The sequence below is a fragment of the Protopterus annectens genome, chromosome 2.part2 (assembly GCF_019279795.1).
Source record: "Protopterus annectens isolate FY-2018-M chromosome 2.part2, PAN1.0, whole genome shotgun sequence".
NCBI classification, from domain to species: Eukaryota; Metazoa; Chordata; order Ceratodontiformes; family Protopteridae; genus Protopterus; species Protopterus annectens.
Genome location: NC_056730.1, coordinates 780,727,935 through 780,748,813, shown reverse-complemented (window position 1 = coordinate 780,748,813; position 20,879 = coordinate 780,727,935).

The window sequence follows — 20,879 nt, the reverse complement described above, 5'->3', positions numbered from 1 at the left end:
TTACTATAACCTCTACTATAAAACATACTACAGGTATTAGAAATTTCCTCTCAACACAGAATCAACATTACATAATCTATGTATAAGAATCAACTCCACAAAAGGTAAAGCATCTATTGTATGTGGGGGATGACAGCTTGTTGCTTTCAAATAGTATATATCACCATCGAACTTTCCATGTACCCTAGTGTGTAGGCCCCAGCAATTGGAAATATCAAGATCTATATCTAAAAAAGAGACTTGTTTATGTTGCTGTACACCATCAAATTTAAGTCCAAATCTATTAATTTGTAAAAAGTCCACAAAACTGTCCACTTCATTTTCTGCACCCTCACACAAGAAAATAAGATCATCTATAAAGCGGGTATAATGTTTAACAAACCTAACACAGAAATCAGCTATATATATATATATATATATATATATATATATATATTCATACTCAAATAATCCCATACTCAAATTTTGCATAGGAGGGCAAATGCTGCCCCCATAGCTGTACCTCGCAGTTGTTTAAATATCTCCTTATTAAATTAAAAACAAAATATTATATAAACAGAAATACAGTAATTCCAAAATAAATGCAGTAGCAGGGCATTCTCCTAGAAAAAACTTTACTGCCTCCATACCAAATGTATGTGAAATGTTTGTATAAAGGCTACTAACATCAAGTGTGATGAAATACATATTTTCATTTAAAGGCACATTTTTAATTGTTTCTAAATAATCAAACACATCCTTAACATAAGCAGGTAAAGACAAAACTTTTGGCAGTAATAAATGATGTAATAAACAGCCCATATTGTATAAAAAGTATTGTTTGCCTGAAACAATAGGGTGCTCAGGGGGATGCTCCAAATTTTTATGTATTTTAGACCAGCAATAGAAACAGGCCATACAGGCCTGGTCTATACTACACTTCTTTTTGGCATCCTCCCTGGAAAAATACCCTAGCCTTATGCTCTTATTGATTAATTCCAAATACTGTTCTTGAGCTAACATATACACAGAAATATGTACTCTTTCATATACATTTACATCATTTAGATGTACATAACACATTTCCAAATAACTAGGAACATTTACCAGTCTATTACCCTTGTCAGCAGGTTTGAAAATCAAATTATTGTTTCAAAGCAACCCATTCCGCCTTTGTAAGATTATATTCAGCATTACTTGTTTGTTTAAAAAAACTATCAATTTCTAAAGCAACAGAAAAGTTCAACATTTGATAAAATAATTTGACAATATCATTATTAATAACAGGTATAAATTTATAATTAGAGCTAATATTACTGGTATCAAACGTATAATATGCATTAACCAATTCATCAGAAGTGCATGAGTAAAAACTTTCATTGTCAGATAAAGTATCAATTTCATCAACCACTTCACAATCTGTAAAAATTTCATCTTCAGTATAAAAAAATTTTAACTGCAGCTTTCTGACAAATCTCTAAACATCACATTTAATTTCATGCAAGCGTGGTATCACAGTAGGTATAAATTTCAATCCTGACTCTAAAACAGCTATTTCTACATCACTCAATGACTGTCCAGATAAACTGGCTACATAAGATAAGCAGTTACCACTTCCCATTCTTTGAATATTGGTACTGTTGAGGTTGAGGATGTTGATTATTGTACTGTCGCCATTTAATACAAATAATAATTATAAAACTGTACCAATTCATTTTGTTGAGCAGCATCACCCTTTTAACCCGCATCAAAAAAGGGTTTAGAGAGGTTAACCAATCATACGCTCATGCTGTGATGACATCAACTAATAGGGGTGGAGTGGCTGTTTAAATGCAAGTGCAACAGATGCCGGCTGACTTTACGAACAGTAATGGAGAATTTCCAAAGGCAAGAAACACAAGTGTTACTTCTAACAAGGACATTGTTAGAGAACTGGACAATTTTGAGACAATTGAACATTCAAAGTGGGGGTGGCTGTAATGAGTCAGTAGGCGCTTCTAGAAGCTCAAAACAGAGCTCGTACTTGGAACAAAGTAAAAGCAAAGTAGTTAATAATGTTGTAATCAAAAAAAGTTGTTTAACTTAAGTAAATTTAACTTCAATGAGCATCACTGTAAAGTTTTAAAAATGGGCTTAGGTTATATACCGAGCCATTGTTCAAATCTTACTAAGACAATATTGCAGCTTAAAATGTATACTAGGAAGTTAAATTTAGCTTTTATTTTTAAGGATATGGCAGTAAGAGATAGTGGTCATTGCCTAAATAGGCCTACCACTTATAATCTGACATTGCATTTTACTATCAAACAGTTTGAAGCATTTTGTGAAAGGGACATTAGATCCTTATTGAGTGGAAAAACTGTCAAACCTTATTTTAATGTATCAAATGTTGAGTAGAAAGCACTTAAAGAGCTATGTGATGCAAAAAAAAAAATCTAAGATTTATGAAAGCTGATAAGAGGGGTGGCTTAGTGATAATGGATATGGAAGATTACTACACAAGTATTGAAACAATGCTGAAGAATGAAAACATTATCAAGAAGTAACAATAAGTGACATTCATGGTAAATATAAATAGGTATATTCATTATTGGATAGTATGGTTCTAAACAAAGAAATTGTTGTAGTTTTATACAATTATTTATTTACTAAACATCCACGTATAGGTATTCTATAGTGTCAGCAGGAGGTAGTATTACAGAAGGTATTTCTATTTATTTAGATACCATTTTAAAGCCATTAGTTTAGGAATTAAATTCATATTGTTGTGATTCATGGGATTTTTTGAACCATGTTAGAAATTTTGTAATGGAAATGCCAGGTGATGGAGAAGTCTTTAGTTACAGTGGACATAGTCTCCTTGTTTACTTCCATTTCCCACTGTGGAAGGAATTGAAAGTATTAGAAGTTATTTAAGCAAATATAGTGACATGTCAACTGAACAAGTAAATATTAACTATAATTTATTAGAAATGGTATTGAACAACATTTTTTTTCTTTTTTCATACCAAATATTATAAACAAAATAAGGGCATTGCGATGGGGGCTAGTGTAGCCTCAGCATATGCAAGTTTGGTACTAGGATGGTGGGAATGTGAACAGTTACTGAGTGTTATAGGTTATATGAACATTTTATTTTATAACAGGTTTGTAGGGTCAATTTAATGTTGAAGCTTTTATGGGTAGTATAAATAGTATTTCTGAGTTCTTGTCTTTTACATTAGTTTGTGTAGATCACAAGGTTATTTTTTTGGATATTGAACTTACCTGGGATCCTCTGAGTGGTAGTTTTAACAGTAATATTTTTAGAAAAGAAACTTTTTTATAGTAGCTATTTACATTGGACTAGCAACCATCCCACTTATATGAAATGTAACATTCCTCTAGGGCAATTTATAAGGGCATTACATATGATTAGTAGTGATAGTGTCTTCCAAACAGAATTGAAGTTTATTACTCAATTATTTGTGAAAAGGGGATACCCTATAGAACCATTACATCAGGCTGCCATTGAAGTCTCCAGTAAAAGGAAGACTCTGTTTCCACCTATTTTATAGAATGCACTACATAGCAAATAAATTAAATGAAGTGGATATTCCCAGTGATTTTCCTCTGTGCTGTTTGGAAATGTCAGTAGACACATGTAACATCAGGAATATTATCACACAAAACCCATGGATTTTTAACAGTCATAGAGAGTTAAGTCAGGCTTTGGGACATAAACCACAATTTGTTAACATTAAAACACGTAGTATTAAACAAATGCTTGAAAAATCAGATGCTAGAATTCCCATTGCTTTTAGTAGTAAAATCAAAGAGACATACAAGTGTAATGGTTGTTCCAGCTGTAGATTCATACCCGAAGGTGCTTTTGTGATTTTTGCCCCATTTAAATTACAACATAGATTTTAAGGAAAGGTATAGTTGAAATACTTCTGGAGTGGTTTATCTTGCCCTGTGCTTAGCCTGTGATGCATTCTATGTAGGTATGACCACAAGAAGGCTGAGAGACAGGATTCAAGAACATGTAAGGGCTGTTAAGAATAAGGATGTAAATAATGCACTTTACAAGCACTCAAAAGTATGTAAGAATTTTAGTAAGTTCTTGTTTACAGTTCTTAAAAAAGTAACAATAGATAGAAGAGGGGGTAACTTCAGAAATGAAATTGAAACTAGAGAAGTGTGTTGGCAAATAAGTTTGTGTGTTGAAGTTCCCCCTGGTTTGAATGAGCAAGTTAACATAAAATGTTTTTTAGCAAGAAGGAAACTAAAGGGTTAAAATTGTTGACTGTTTTTAACTATGGTTAATTGATTAATATATATAAACTAGTTGTATTGTTTGATCAGATTTTTCTGATGAAGTTTTTGTACAAAAGCGGAGATTAAAATGTTTCTTATGCTAATACAGCTGGGGGTCCTTTGTTGCAAAGTGAACTATTTTTGTTTTTAGTTGGTTTATGTTCACTGGCTCCTAAAGTGATTTTTTTGGCAATATGTAGACATGCTCTAATCTTATTGCTATGCCCACTGATGTCATCTTGTATGCCTAGTCTGTTAAGTACCTGCCCCCCCCCCCCCCATGCACTGCTGTATCCCCTATGGATCTGTGGCTTTTCTTTGACTTGTATATATGTATATACCTTCCAGTTCGCCATCCCTGCATATCTCACCTGCTTAGCCTATATGCTTATTTAGCATTCTGGCCACATTGCCTCTTTAGAAAATGTTTCTGCACCCACTTAACTTGCACTTGCTGTGACTCTTTCATATCTATAGTAACATTCATCGGAACATTTCTGATTTTTTATCTTATTTTTCAGCTTACACATTTATCTCCCTACAGCATCACTCAACTCTTCTTTATTCTAATATCCAAAGACTGTGTTAGCTCATAAGCTGTAATCATTTTATCTTGGACTAGTTTTCTTCAAGCCATTACTGAACCGTGGCAGTGACAGACATATTATTATTACCTAATTTATCTTTTTAAGTGTCTACTGGAAGGCTTATTTCTGGATGTGCTACCCTTGGTTAAACAAACTTTAATGAAACACAGACTTAATATCTGTGTTTTTTCATCTGGGGATTTACTGAATCCTGGAACTTGCAGCTCATTTTCAGCAGTTTTACAGCTTATCAGCTCAGCTTAATACTGAGCTTGTAACATGGCACTACATTCCTACCTACATTTTTAAAATAATTATAATATTCCAGCAAGGTTGTTTTAATCATAGACTTTTCCCAGTTCTTCATGTCTAACTTTAAGGACACTGATTAATGGCTTTTATTTTACTAGATCTGCACCTACTGTGATTATATGTACTGTTGTAATCATTCTATCCTTCAGTCATAGTTACCCTGTATGGAATATTATGGATGTTTCCTATCATGACTCTAAAGAAATTTTGCCATTTTACCTTAACTTGATCCCTTCTAAGTTTTACAGACATCTGGGGATCCATAGATAGCACAGTGCTAGATGGGGACTTGTTCTGACTCAGTGTGTGCCTTCAAGCATTTGTGATGGATCCCTATTACATCATAACATTGCTGCCATCAGGTGAAGACATACACAAACGTTTTCCTGATCTCTGTCCAGTTCACAAGGAATCTGTCCAATACACGAGTCTGTTAAACACATATAATAAACAGGTACAGCTTGTAGTCCATTGGTTCTGCCCAGGGTATTGTTGATAAAAAGAAAGATCAGCTATAACAAACTGGGGAGAATTTCTGATTAGCTGAATCATTTTGCTCTTGTATTTTTAATAGAAACCTTATGGAATAATAACTTCAGCCCTCACCTAGGCACTACCATTCCAGCAGACTTCTTTGATATTCATTAGTTAAAGCTGCATACTATCAGTGTTGTTGTGGCTATATTTGTTTGATCTGTATAAGATATGTATACAGTTTGTCTCAATAATATGGACAGATATCCTCCTCTGTGGAACAAACTGGGCAACTTTTTGTTTACCTTCAGCCCAATAACATCACAATACTCAAACAGGAGTTTAGAAACTCCATCTTCAGTTCATTCTTGAACTATTCCAGCTTATTAGTTCTGTAGATTTTAATATCTAGATTCACAGAGTCCTTTACTCGAGCACAAGAATTTGACCTCATTATGAAGGGTATAGTGTCTATTTAGATTGTTACCAGTGCAATCTGTAATAGAGGAATTGCATGGGAATTGATCTTCCAGCTGAGGTGAACATTACAGATGTGTCCTGGTTTGATTGCTACCTGATTTACTTCAGCATGATGCTCCTCACAATTCGGTCTCTTGTCACTGAACGTTTCCATTGCATGAACTTGTGTTAGGTATCAGACATCAACCCAACTCTCCTAATGGGACATTTCCTCTGAGCTACGGTGCTGGTGGTCCTGATGAGCTGAAGGCATTCTTTAATCAGACTGTTATTGGCAGTCTGAGCCAAAAGTAGCCCAGCTGTGTTCTACCTTATGCCAACAAAGTCGAGCTAGAGACGGCATGGCTATTAGATACTTAAAGTCAGAGGATTAAGGAGGAGGTTGGAGTGTAGATGGCATCATGAAAGCCTGTTGGAAGATAAATTTTAACTGGAGACAGTTTTTCTACATAATAGTCAAATATCACACGTGAAAAAGGCAACAATCTTACCCCAGAGACTTATTCTTTATTCAATCAACCAGCCATGTTATTTCATATTTTGAGCAATATGTGTAGCCCATTCCACCTGGTAAACCATAAAACATAAAGCGTTTCCTTCTTGACTGCTGTGTGACAATTCATACTTTGCTGAGAAGGGTTCTCAAATCAGTCTGCAGATTCTTCATTCTATCTTTTGTGACCAATACAATATTGGCAAGTTGTACTGGATGGACATTTGGCCTGTGGATGATCTTGAGGTTATGAAGTTAGTCACAGGCTTACATCACACTCACTGTGGGATGGACTATTGGCCATCTAAATTCATTCATTTTTACCTGGCAGTCCTTATTCTAATGATCTTGCAAATGTCGTGCTTACTAAGAGCTGACATCTTTCCTTCTGCTCTTAAAGAAAGGATTGTTACACCCATCCTTAAGAAATTATCCTTGGATAAAAACACCCTGGTGAATTATCAACCCATCTTCAGCATTCTTTTCTTGGGAATATATTAAAAATTGGTTTATGTGCATTTTGACTCCTTTCTGTCTTCCCCTAGCCTGTATGTGTCATGTCAGTCTGGTCTAAGGAGCCATTCAACTACTAAGACAACCTTTATTAGAGTAATGAATGATCTCCTAATGGTGAAGGGTCATTTGTGTTATACTGCTTGGTCCACCATTAAGTTCTGGCATTGTTTTCATACAGTGCAACAAATTGCCCCATAGAAGCACCGCTGGATCTACTATCTTAGACCCTGCCTGATGTGATGATCACAGTGAAGTGTTTTTATAACCATGTCTTTTAAGAAACACTGTCTGAGTTGCTAAGGTCCTCAAATTTCCATTAAATCTCTGTTATGCGATGTCATAGATTGAAGGATGGGTCTGAGTTATCACACAATATACAGATGATATACAATTAATAATTTCTCAGAACAATAGGGCATCTCTTGATACCTTACCAAAGAGCATGGAAGGCATCCTGAGCTGGATGGCAGCCAGGCGATGAGGCTATACTCTGATAAGTTGGAAACAATACCCATGCATGCAATGGTGAAACCCTTCTTAGTTACTGGTCTTTCACTTGTGATGCATTACAGGGAAAATTACTTCAGTCTATGAGTGGGATACACAGTCTGCATTCCCTCAGAGATGATTCACTGTCACTATAGGACCAAGAAGTAAGGATTATGACATCCTCATGTTTTCCTGTAATTAGTAAGCCCAAATCAAATATCTTATCCAAAAGAAAGACTTAATGGTTATTCATGCTTTTGGTTTATCACTAATATCTTAATGGAATGTGCAGTATGTTCAGAACACTGTAGCCAGATTTCTAGCAGGTGTCTTCATCTCCCATTTGTAGCATTTACTCTTGTCCTGTGGAGAAGGTACTGGCTTCCTCTTGCCTGTAGGTTGGAGTATTAGAGGCAGTTACTAAACTAGCCTTTTACCATAGCATAGACTGATGACCCCCCTGACCTTATCTCAGACAACCGCAGTCTGATTAGAAGATTGTCTGCTGGAGGAGCTGGGCAAGGGGGATGGAAACAAACAGCATACATCAGTTCACTGATCCTAGGGGAGGAGCCAGGGATTCTGCATGCAGCAGGACACATTCTAGTAGAGACTGGGATCTCTTTCTATTCGCAGGAAGGAAGTCATCATGGTAACAGTGGAGCTTCAGCATCATGGGCAGTGATACCTACAATGTCACATTTGTCCTTTGACTTAGGGATTCTACTCTCTTTCTTATGCTGCATTCTTCATAACCTGTCTGCATAGGCAATGCCTGCTCCCTGGCTCTCACCTCCCTTAAGAGAGAAAATAGCAAACTAAGAGGTCAGAGACCACAAGGTTGTTCTACTCCTGGAGAAGGAGGGACCATCTGTAAGGTCTCATCAGGATTTGCTTGGATCTCCTGTCTCTTCAGGTAAGGGGAAGGTTCGGGTGGTAGTCAGAAATGAATGAACTAAATAGTACACACAGAAAGATGTCTGCAGTGACAGAAACACACAACCCAAAAAATGACAAAAAGAATGTATTGTTATTAATCTATGAAGCCCTATAAGATCTGAGACCAATTTGTAGGACTTAAAATTGTCATATGTTTTGTACTACCTTCTCCATTGTTTTCACAGGGTTTGCTGTGGTTTCAAAAATGTACATGGAACTCCCTTGCTGTCACACAAGTAATTGTATAACCAGGCATTTCTCTTGTGAAATTCACTGATTCATGCAATCAGGTGTGCATTTCCACGGTATGTTTAAAGAGGGTGTTTAAGGACTTTATGCTAGAATGCTTCTGCCATTTGAATTAGTTGAATATTTATTGTAACCTCTTTCTATTTTATGCTCTATCTAGTTTACTTACAGATTTTGTTTTATCTTTTATAGTAAACTGCCAAGGTTTACACACTAAAATAAATAAACATCTCTTGGCTCACAGGGTTGTAAAAGCAGGAAATATGTAATGCTGTCCCAGTCTGACTCAAACATACACACCCAAGGACTTAAGAAGTTCCTATACCACTGAGAGCATAAGGAAATGTACTTCAGCATGTGTGACACATACTAGTGTGGTTCTCACTATGTGATGCATGACTGTAATCAGTACAGAGTGGCATGAGTTAATGACAAAGTGAGACATTCCTCTACAGCTGGTGACACAGAGATATGTACTTCTGCAGCTATGATCCTTACTCTTGTCTTCTCACAATATGATATGAGTGACTTCTGAGTAACATGAGTAAATGACAGACTGTGGTATTACCACACTTTAACACAAAGAACTGTACTTCTGCAAATGTGATACTTAACCCTGTTGTCCTCACCATGTGACATGTGCCACTGTATGCAGCACACAGTAAAAATGTGTTACTGACAAACTGAGGCAATTTTCTATGACTAATAGCACACAGAAAGGAATTTTTGCAGATGTGATGCTTTATTTTGCTGTCATCACAATGTGATGTCTGAACACAACCAAGAGGACATGAGCTAATAACAAATGGAGACATTCCTGTACACCTACTGACACAGATGTGTGCTTCTGCATGCAGACCCAAACTCCTACTGCTGTCATAATGTGAAATGTGTGACTGCACACAGCACAGTGTGATATGAGATAATGACAAACTAAGATATGCATTTACAGCTGGTAGTACTCAGAAAGTACAATTGCATAACTCCTACTTAACTGTAATAGTAGAGCTATGAATTCCTCACTGCCTTGGTGATATTTTGGGGCTATGTGCCAAGATAACCCAGTACTGGACAGCTTTGAAAAGCTTAATCTCCTCTCTGATTGGCTTTACATATCCAGAGAGGGAAGCTGTCAGCTAAGACAGGAAGTGAGTGTTCCGGCTTTTTCGCTTTCACAAAGAAGGAGAGGAAAGACCCTGAAGCCAGAATAGTGTAGCAAGAGTAAATTTCCAGCCAATCGGAATACCAAATCTAACAACAACTGAATCAAAGGGGTTGAAACCCACCTCAACTGTGCACAATCTGGGGATGGCGGGTGGGTGCTGCTATTATACAAACATCTACTGTTCCAGATAAGTAGGACTTATGTAACTGTACTATGTTCATCATTCCCACTGCCTCAATGGTATTTTGGGTAGATTCCCAAAGCTTACCCTACCTGGTAGGTAGAAAGATAAGGGTCCAGAAGCACCAGAGAATGTTTCTAGCTCTGAAACATGAAAAGAAATCCAATTTATAGTGCTTTATGATGGTATGTGTCAAGTCATTGTAGGGATTTGCCCCGTGCTCCCTAGTAACACTGATTATATTACACACACAACTAACCAGGAATCCTAGTTGTACTACTCACTCAAAGTAATATCATGTTACCCACACTCACATCCCTATCACTAGCTCTACTATTGCTAACCTTCCTAACTTCCTTACAAACAGACCTACCACTGCACAACTACTACTATCACACTACCCACACTAGTCCACCCTCTCAAACCCACTCACACTTCTACAACTGCCCCACAATCATAAATCTTACAACTACATATTACTCACTAACAAAAATGACACCATCTCACCACACTAAGAAAAACACACATAGACCAAGCTCACAAACAATTAATATTAAAAAGCACATACTGACACTCCTACAAACACTGCTAACCTCTGGTGACATTCACCCATATCCAGGTCCCCTCTCAGCCAGACAAACATCTGACCTGCTGATCCTAAATCTCAACATAAGAAGTATTACCAACAAGCTAACAGACCTACATGCATTCATAGCCCACTACAACCCTGATGTACTCGCCATTACAGAGACCTGGCTTAAACCCAGTATCCAAGATGAAGACTTTCTCCCCCATGGGTATAATACACTTAGATTTGATAGAGCAAACAGGAAAGGAGGAGGAGGAGCCATTCTCTTTAAAAACACCCTTAACCTCCAGCTCCTGCACACCACACCACCCACTTTTCAAAATGCTGAAGTCCTATTTTCCGTCCTATCCATAGGAAACACCAAGAAGATCAATATAATATGCTGCTACATACCTCCAGGCAACAACTTCCTCATAATAGAAGACATCCTACACTGGACAAAGGACAATCTACCTCAGGAAACAATCCTACTAGGAGACCTTAACACTGACTGGGCAGCCTGTAACTCCAGCAACCCCTCTACACATATCAAGTTATATGGGTTCTCTCAACTAATTGAAGAACCAACTAGAATAGATAAGAAAACAAAAAAAGAATCCATACTGGACTGGACACTAACCAACTATCCCAAACAAACTATACAGTAGGCTGTCTCCCAGATGACCTAAGTGATCATCTCCCCACCTTCCTACTCCACAAACACTCCAATCACCCCTACTGTCTACAAACTCATACGAGATGACTGTAACCTTACCCCACAATACCTAAATGCTGTCTTAAGCCACTGCAAGTGGGAACCACTACGGACACTTGAGTTAGACCAGGCAGTAGACTACTTCAATACTACCTTCTCTAACATCCTTAACAGTCTAGCTTCCAGCAGAAAGATCAGAGTTAAAGCCAACTACGCACCCTGACTAAGCAGGGGCACCAGAGCCTTACTAAAAGCCAAAGATAAAGCCTGGAAAATCTGGAAAACTGACAAAACCCCTAGCTCCAGGCAATACTATCAACAGCTTAGAAAAAAGGCCAAAGCTGAATCCAAAATAAAAAAAATAAAACTATTTTCTTAGAGCCCAAAGGAAATATTCAAATAATCCACAAAAATTCTAGCATGTCATTAACTCCCTACTAAAGCCAGGCAAAACCATTACTGCACCCAGCTCTACTAACAATACCCTAGACATAGCTTCTCAATTTAATAACCATTTTACTAAATCCAACTTAGCCCTGTCCAGTCAAATAACTAAAAACAGTCTACCTCAATCACAACCCAGCCTATCACATATCACCCCCTCTTTCAGCCTATCACCAGTGCCCACCTCAACTATCAAAAAACTCTTCCAAAAACTAAAGCCAGCCACATTGGCAGCTGATAACATACCTGCTGCATACCTAAAAATGGCTAGTGATGCCCTGTCATATCCTGTCTCTATCCTAATCAACCGCTCCATACTAGAATCCTACATACCCAAACTCTGGAAAGTATCTCACATCATTCCTCTCCATAAAGGATGTAACTCCTACGAATTATCCAACTACCGACCTATTGCCATCCTTTGCCCCTATCCAAAATTCTTGAGAAATGCATCCACTTGCAAGTAATGACATTTCTTAATGCACACAATCTACTATCTACCACACAACATGGTTTCCGTCCACATCACAGCACTACCACAGCCCTTCTATCCTTCACTAATCATATAAATCTTCAAAGGAATGATAACAAATATGCATCAGCCATTTTCCTAGACCTCTCAAAAGCATTTGATATGGTCTCCCACTCCATTCTACTTGACTCACTAACATCATTATCCTTCACCTCCTCTACTATAGCCTCGTTCAGAAGCTACTTGTCTGACAGGCAACAATCAGTCCAGTGGAAAGGAACTCTGTCGACACAACTTCCAACCACCATAGGATTCCCAGATGGCTGTATACTGGGCCCACTGTTGTTCTCTATTTTCACAAATAACCTCAAAAGCTCTATACAACATACCACACTCATACAATATGCAGATGATTCAACCCTGATCTGCTACGCCTCATCTCCCACCTCACTACATACACTCACTCAAGATATCTTTAACTCAGAAGAAAAATGGATAGCAGGTATCCAACTAATTCTAAATCTCAAAAAGACAAAACTGCTACTATTTACCCCTAATAGATCAACCCCCCCCCCCACCTCTCCTTTATCATAAGATATAAGGATGGCACCATCATCTCCCCTTCTAACCACACCAAACATCTGGGCATTGAAATAGACAATAATCTCCACTCTGATATTCACATCTCACATACCATAAAACTAGTACACAAAAAGCTAGGCTCCCTATACAGGCATACGTTCTTTTTTCCACAAAAAGCAAGAGTCACTCTTGCACAAAGCCACCTCCTCTCAAGTCTATTATACGCAGCACCAATCTTTACCCAAATCAGACAATGTGACCTAGACAAACTAGAATCATGCTACAATAAAATAGCCAAGTTTGCTACTAACTCAACCTATAGAACCCATCACTGTACTGCACTAAAAGAAATAAAATGGTTTGAGCTACCACAGCTACTTAATTATCACCAGCCGGCACAGCATACAAAATTCTCAAATATCCTGAAAAAAAACCCTGATTATCCAACCTACTTACTGTCTATACTGCAAAATGGTAAAAGTCTCTCCTCTCCATCACCAAGGCTAACATTAATGCAGGGAAGGTGCTCTACTCCCACACCATTGCCAGAAATTGGAACTCTCTTCCCCTATCCATGTACACTGACCCCTCCACATCCATATTCAAAAACTCCCTCAAATTTCATCTTCTTAGTACCTGGTTATGCCTTTGTATCACATAACCCTACCCACACTGCTATTAACTCCCCAAACTCCTCTCTGATCACATACTGGATCTTTGATCCCCTGTATGCTTGGTCATCTGAAAGGGTACTTTTAACTGTAGAATCTTACTTGATACATTTTTTTCTCTTACCACTGTATAACTGACATTCCCCCAGATTCTCAAAAGCTTGCACGGCATGCAAGATTGGTGCAGGAGCTCAAGCAGGCAATATGTCTGCCGTGTGATCCAGGAACAGCCTGCAGGGGCATGCACGAGCGCTCCTGCACTAATCCTGTACAGACGAAGCCCTTGTATGCAAATCACCCCATTTGCAGGAGAAATCTATGCAATTGAGCTGATTTTGCAATCCAGGAAGCTTGCAACCATCTGTGTAGGACTAGTGCTAGCTGCAGAAATGTACTCAGGTAGTAACCGAGTACATTTCTGCAAAATCCAAAACGAAGCTCTGACAGTTCCAAATAAAGGCTGCATATCATGTAGTAAGCATACCAATGGCCAAGTATAAGGCCATTGGCATTGCAAACACTAAGAAAAATACAAAAATCAACTTTTATTTATTTTTTTAGCCGATCTTGGCTGTTTAAGTGTAGGGCAGCAGAGCAAAAACAGGATCGAGGGGGAAATAATAAAATAAACCTAAAATAAGCAGTCTAACTAAAATCACTATTTTGCCATGCAAGTCAATGGCAGGCAGAAGACAACCTGGCCAGTGAGTAGTGGTTGCTAAGGGGGGAGGCTCAGTGTGAGACATGTAACTATGCATTAGCAGGCAATCCTATGCAAATGAGGGGAAGGATAGTCAATCCCAGTTTTCCCCAGCATGTGAGCCAGGTCCCAGCAGTGTAAGAGTAGGAATAGCTTGGTGCAAGCCTAGGAGTTAGGTGACATCATGGGGGGGGGTGTTAGGCATAATGTAAGTAGACTGGAGCCCTGTGGCCCGAGTTTGCTCCTAAGCTAGGGTGTGTGTCTAAACCTGCCTAACACTCTTTACCAAGCCTAAGCAGGTGTGCATGCCGCACACAGGATTTTGCAGGAAGAATAAAGAAGTTAAACCAGGAAAAATCAACACTGTGCACATTTGAGCACTGTGTTTGCATGCCACACCCCCGGTCTTAAACATGAAGGCAATGGGAAGGGAAAACAGCAGTAGGAAGATAATCAAGGAGAACTAGCTTAGCTGGCAGGTGAAATGTATAAGAATCAGCAAATTACACAGGCAGCAGACCAGCCCAGCCCAGAACACTACTATAAACTATGCAAACACCTTCCACTCTGTTTTTTCCCCACACTCTACACCACCAGTGTAAACAAGTGGGGAACTTTTAACACTCACAACAGCAAAATGATAGGGGCTGCAATAGCTATCATACAACAACTTATGGAAGAGGCTGAGGGTGGTGAGGATGTGAATGCTGTCGACCAACCCACAGTGAGGAGATGGAGAAGAGTGTACAGACCCAGGGTAACCTACCAGGGGCTACATGAGCTGGAGATAGTGGAGTGCTATTGGGTGGACAGGGACCTCCTACAGCAAATTGTTGAGCTGTGCCGGCCACGCCTAACACACAGAACTAACAGAGGGGAACCCATCCCAGTGGATACCAAGGTATGTGTAGGCCAATGAATACTAGCTACAGTTACCTTCCAAAGGCCAACTGGGGATATGATGGGGATTTCACAGACATCAGCATCCAGGGTACTCCACCAGTTCCTGGATGCCATGTCAGCACATGTCGGTGAGCACATAACATTTCCCCAACACCCATGAGGCGTTGGCCAGCAATATGCAACTGTTTCACCAAATAGCAGAATACCCTGAGGTAGTGTGTGCTATAGACTGCATGCACATATGCATAAAAGCCCCACCCGGTGTGCAGGGTAGGGTCTACATCAACTGCAAGGGCTTCCCCTCCATCAACTGCCAGGTAGTATGCGATGCCCAGGGCATAATAATGAATGTGTGTGCTGGCTGCCCTGGAAGCTATCTCATTTCCCACATCTGGTATCTGACACAGCTGTACCAGAGATTTGCCAATGGGGAGATCCTTGACAGTCACCTAGTGGGGGATGCTGGATACGCACTGGAGCCGTAGCTGATGACACCCACCAGAAATGCACACACACCCGAACAAGAACTCCATAATGAGGCACACGCACAGACCAGTATTATTGTACAGCGTGTGTTTGGGATGCTCAAATCACGGTTCCAGTGCCTGGACACATCCGGTGCAGCCTTGCAGTACTCAGCAGCCACATGTACCCAAATTGTCCTTGTATGTGCCATGCTACACAATATGTTCCTAAAGAAACAGCTGCAGCAGAAACAGCACGAGACAGGGCCACACAACCCCCCACCATTGCCAAGGCCAGCACAGGCACAGAGTGACTTGGAGGAGGAACAACCTGAGCCTGCCCCAGTAGGCAGAAGGAGGCATGCCCAGTATGCCCTGGCCTTGGTAAAGAGGCAACACATAGCACATACACTGACACAGGAAGGACCCAGGGAATAACACTTCTCTCTGACTCTCACATACATTAAAAGGGATGCCAAACATTACACTACCTGTGCTTAACCATGTGTAGGGAGTGTACTATGTGCATCCAACATAGGCAGCCCTGCAGCACCACCCTCAATACTGGGACACCCACAAGGTAAGCGACTCACACATGCCAGTCAGGGGGGTTCACATACACAATAACAGTCACAGCCAGCAATACAGGTGTAGACAAACAAAAACAAAGGCTGTGCTATGGCCTCTGAATGAGGCCTATGGGTAACCACCCCCCAGGCCTACACAGACAAACTACAGCAGGTCACATAGTGGGATGTCAGTTCTGAGGGGTAGGAAGTCAGAAACTGATATGTAGGTAATTAAAAGCTAAGATCTGTAGTACACTGGTATGCCTCTAGTCAGCACAATAGGTAAGACTACAGAATGAAATAGAGTACCCGACATACAGGTACAGTCCTAGCAACTGTGTACAAGTGTCAGGTGTGCCACCACCCCCATTCTACGTTGAAATGTAGTCACAGTCAGGTGTGCCCCCCATCCTGTGTAGAAATGTAGAAATAGTCAGGTGTGCCCCCCACCCTACGTAGAAAGTTAGTCACAGTCAGGTGTGCCCCACAATCCCATGTAGAAATGTAGAAATAGTCATGTGTGCCCCCCCCATCCTACATAGAAATGTAGTAACAGTCAGGTCTGCCCCCCCAATCCTGTGTAGGAATGTAGGAATAGTCAGGTGTGTCCCTCATTCTATGCAGAAATATAGTAACAGTCAATGCCAAATGATCGACGGATACCCTGCAGAGACAGTATGCTACCTGTAGGTGTACAACACAAAGGTCAGCACTGCAGTACAAACTACCTGGACTCAAGCCACACATTCAATACAGACGGGCATACTGGGCATGTCCACACACTTACAGAAATGAAGGCAATGTCAGTCAACAACATACTGAAAGGTCATACTGGTCATGCTCACACACTTAAACACATGAAGGCCATGTCTGCAAACACCAGTGGACCAGACGTATCTGGCAGCTGCAGATGTTAGTGCAGGCACTTCTCGGTATGCACCGCTGATGATTTGCACACACAATGGATAGGAATACAGGCATATATGTAAGGACAACACACTATATTAAGCCAAAGGTAGACATACATAGATGTGTGGAAGAGGGTGATTGTGACACGGAGCCATCCAGGCCTGTCCCACGCAGCACACAGCCAAAGGGCCACAAGCACATAAGGGTCAGATGTCACTCACTGCATATACTAGCCACTGGTATCTGTCAGCATTACACAGTATGTGGTGCATGAGCCAGCTGTGCAACATCACTGTACAAGGAAGTAGTCATCTAGCAGCTGTATACATGTACCTGTGAAATATGACTCAGGTTGTGCCCGCATGTGGCGTATCAACCCTAGATGAATGGGTTATGACCCCGGCACACACACTGCCCTCCCCACAGCCCCACTATGACAAGCATGCTGAGGTCATCCACTGTGAAATACGCCTTTGGGAGAATTTTAGCCCAGTAATCTCTGTGGCGTGTCCCATAACTGTGTACTTCTGAAGTGTGATAAAATAATTTGGTAGGAGTTCTAACCCCAGCCATGACAACTGTGTGTGTCTGTCCATCTCTGTCTGTGTAGAATGTAATGCTTTTTAGGGTAGTCACACCCTCTACAATTTATATGCTCACCTTTGGCAAGGCTGCTGATGTCATCCACCTAGAAATACGCCTCTGGGAAGGTTGTAGCTTAGTAATTTCCGTAGTGTGTCCTGTAACTGTGTACTGCTGTAGTGTGCTAATGTAGTTAGGTAGGAGTTCTAATCCCAGCTGTGGCATGTGTGTGTGGCTGTCCATCTCTGTCTGTATAGAAAGCTATGTTTTTAGGGTAGTTACATCCCTTACAATTCCTACAGTTTATATACTCACCTTTGGCAAGGTGCTGATGTCATCCACCTAGAAATACACCTTTGGGAAGGTTGTAGTTCAGTACTCTCTGCAACATGTCCTGTAACTGTGAACTGCTGTAGTGTGATAAAATAGTTAGGTATGCATTCTACACCCAGACATGGCAAGTGTTTGAATGTGTGTGTCTGTCTGATCTATCTGTGTAGACAGCAATGCTTTTTAGGGTGGTCACACTCCCTACAATTCAAATGTTCAACTTTGGCAAGGCTGCTAATGTCATCCACCTAGAAATATACCTCTGGGAAGGTTGTAGTTCAGTAATCTCCATAGCATGTCCTGTAACTGTGTGCTGCTGTAGTGTGATAAAGTAGTTAGGTAGGTGTTCTAATCTTAGGCATGGCAAGTGTGTGTGTATGCCTATCTGTGTATATAGTAATGTTTATTAGGGTAGTCACACTCCCTACAATTCAAATGCTCAACTTTGGCAAGGCTGCTGATGTCATCCACCTAGAAATACACCTCTGGGAAGGTTGTAGCCTAGTAATCTCTGTATCTCGTGCCATGACTGCATACTGCTGTAGTGTGGTTTACAACTCTGTTAGGGTTCTATTTCCATCCATGGCAGCTCTAGATGTTTTGTGTGCATTACAATGTCGGTGTAGGGAGCAATGCATTATAGGCTAGTCACACTCAGTACAATTCAAATGCCCTACTTTGGCAATCCTGCTGATGTCATTCATTGTGAAATACACCACTGGGGAAGGAGTTCTCCAGTAAGCCCTGTGGTGTGTCATATAACAGCTCTATGCTGTAGTGTGATCTAAGCCTCTGTTAAGGGTTCTATACCCACACATGTCGGTTGCAGAGGTTTAGTTTGTGAGTCACTGTCTGTGTAGGGAGGAATGCATTTTAGCCTAGCCGCACTCACTATAATTCGAATGTCCTACTTTGGCAATCCTGCTGATGTCATCCAATGTGATATACACATTTGGGGAAGGAGTACTCCAGTAATCTCCATGGCATGTACTATAACCACTTAGAGCTGTAATGTAATAAACTAGTTAGGTAGAGGTTCTACTCCAACACGACAGGTTTGTATGTGTGTTTGTAACTTGTATCCTGTGTAGTAGTGGGTGTGAGTGTGTGATACCTGGGCCCAATGAGGAGTGGGTTTTGCAAATTTCTTATAAGGTGGCTCTAGTAAATATCACAATGTCCACTGTACAGGGATAACAGATGTGAAATAGCCGAGAGGCTGGGGTGCAAATCCATACCCACACATGTGATATCAAGGCCAGGAAATCACAGTTAGCAACCCCAATATTACCCAGAGCCTACTCTCAACCCATGTCTCACACACACACACACACACACACACACACACACACACACACACACACACACACACACACACACATACACACACACATGCTTAGGCAACAGCCAATATGTGGGTAGTACACTGCATACTGGGCACTGATACTAACTATGGAGTGATTGCAGTGGGCTACAGAGGACATGGCACATACATGCAGACAGTGCACCTTCCCCATGTTCCCCACTGGATACTTGCAACACCTGTTGTGCCATCACATGTGATCCACAAAGGACATACCATGTCTGAAAACATGCCTTGTATGGACAGATGCCACTGACATCAGGGAATGCCGTTAGCATGCTATCAATGTAGGTGCACATGTCACAATACGTGCATGTGGGAGGTGTGCACATCCCAGACACTGTCCATGTCATTGCCTAAGGAACACATACATGGCAAGTGATGCACAGCATTGGCCACAAGCAATAGTCCCCAGGTGACTGGATGGTGGTTACAATACCCACCTGTGTGGGCAAATGCAGAAACTACAGCCCTGTGCCACCAATACAGACCATTGTCATGTGGCCTGATGCTAAGGTATACCCATCACCTAGCCTTGTATAGCCATCTGGCACAGTCTACCACCGCACACCCATGCAGACATGCACCCATGCATGTAATTACTGGCACCCTGTGTGTTGTATGATGCGTATGATCACATCTGCACTCACTACAACCCCCATTGCCATACTGAAGCATGCTGTCTGATGTCAGACACCTCCCCATACCCTTTGCCCATATAACCTCCATATGGCCCATGTGGTGCATGTGATACCTGCACAGTAATGTGTTGTGGCAATCTCACAAGTGATGAGTTGTAATACTGGCCCTGCCAAGTGTGTCAATGTGTGTGTGTCCTTGTGAGAGTGTGGCTGCGTTGACGCTGGCACCTGTTCATGCGAACAGGCATGTGTACTTCAGCTACTGTATAACTACCAGATCCCTGTTGCAGATGTCACTCACCATCACATATATGTTCTGAGGGGTCCACAACAGGTAACCTATGTGGCGCATCAAATAACTGCATCAAATTGTCATAGCACTACATAGTCATCAGGGGGTTGATACCCTGTGCTGGTAGGTGTGTGACACAAACATGCTTAGGTTTTACTCTCCCGCCCCCTCCCTGACTTGACTTTGCCTCTGTCTGCCTCTCTCACTCCCCTCACTGGTGGATGTGGAGACCTACACCTGCTTTGCTTAGGCAGCAGCATGTGTATTTTAGGTAATGCTCATGATCAGCTGATGGCCTCTGCATGAATTGCAGCCCTCCCCTAGCTGATTGCATGTGGAACAGCTGTGGTAACATTCCCATAGCCAAATGCATGGAAACACACTCAATATCTAGGAACATCATATTTGTGTTGGTCCTTTTCATTCACTGTGAGCAGGAACTCATTCTGTTGTTTGGCAACAGCATCTGAGATGGATTGGGGATTTACCTCTGACAACATTCACTGTGGAA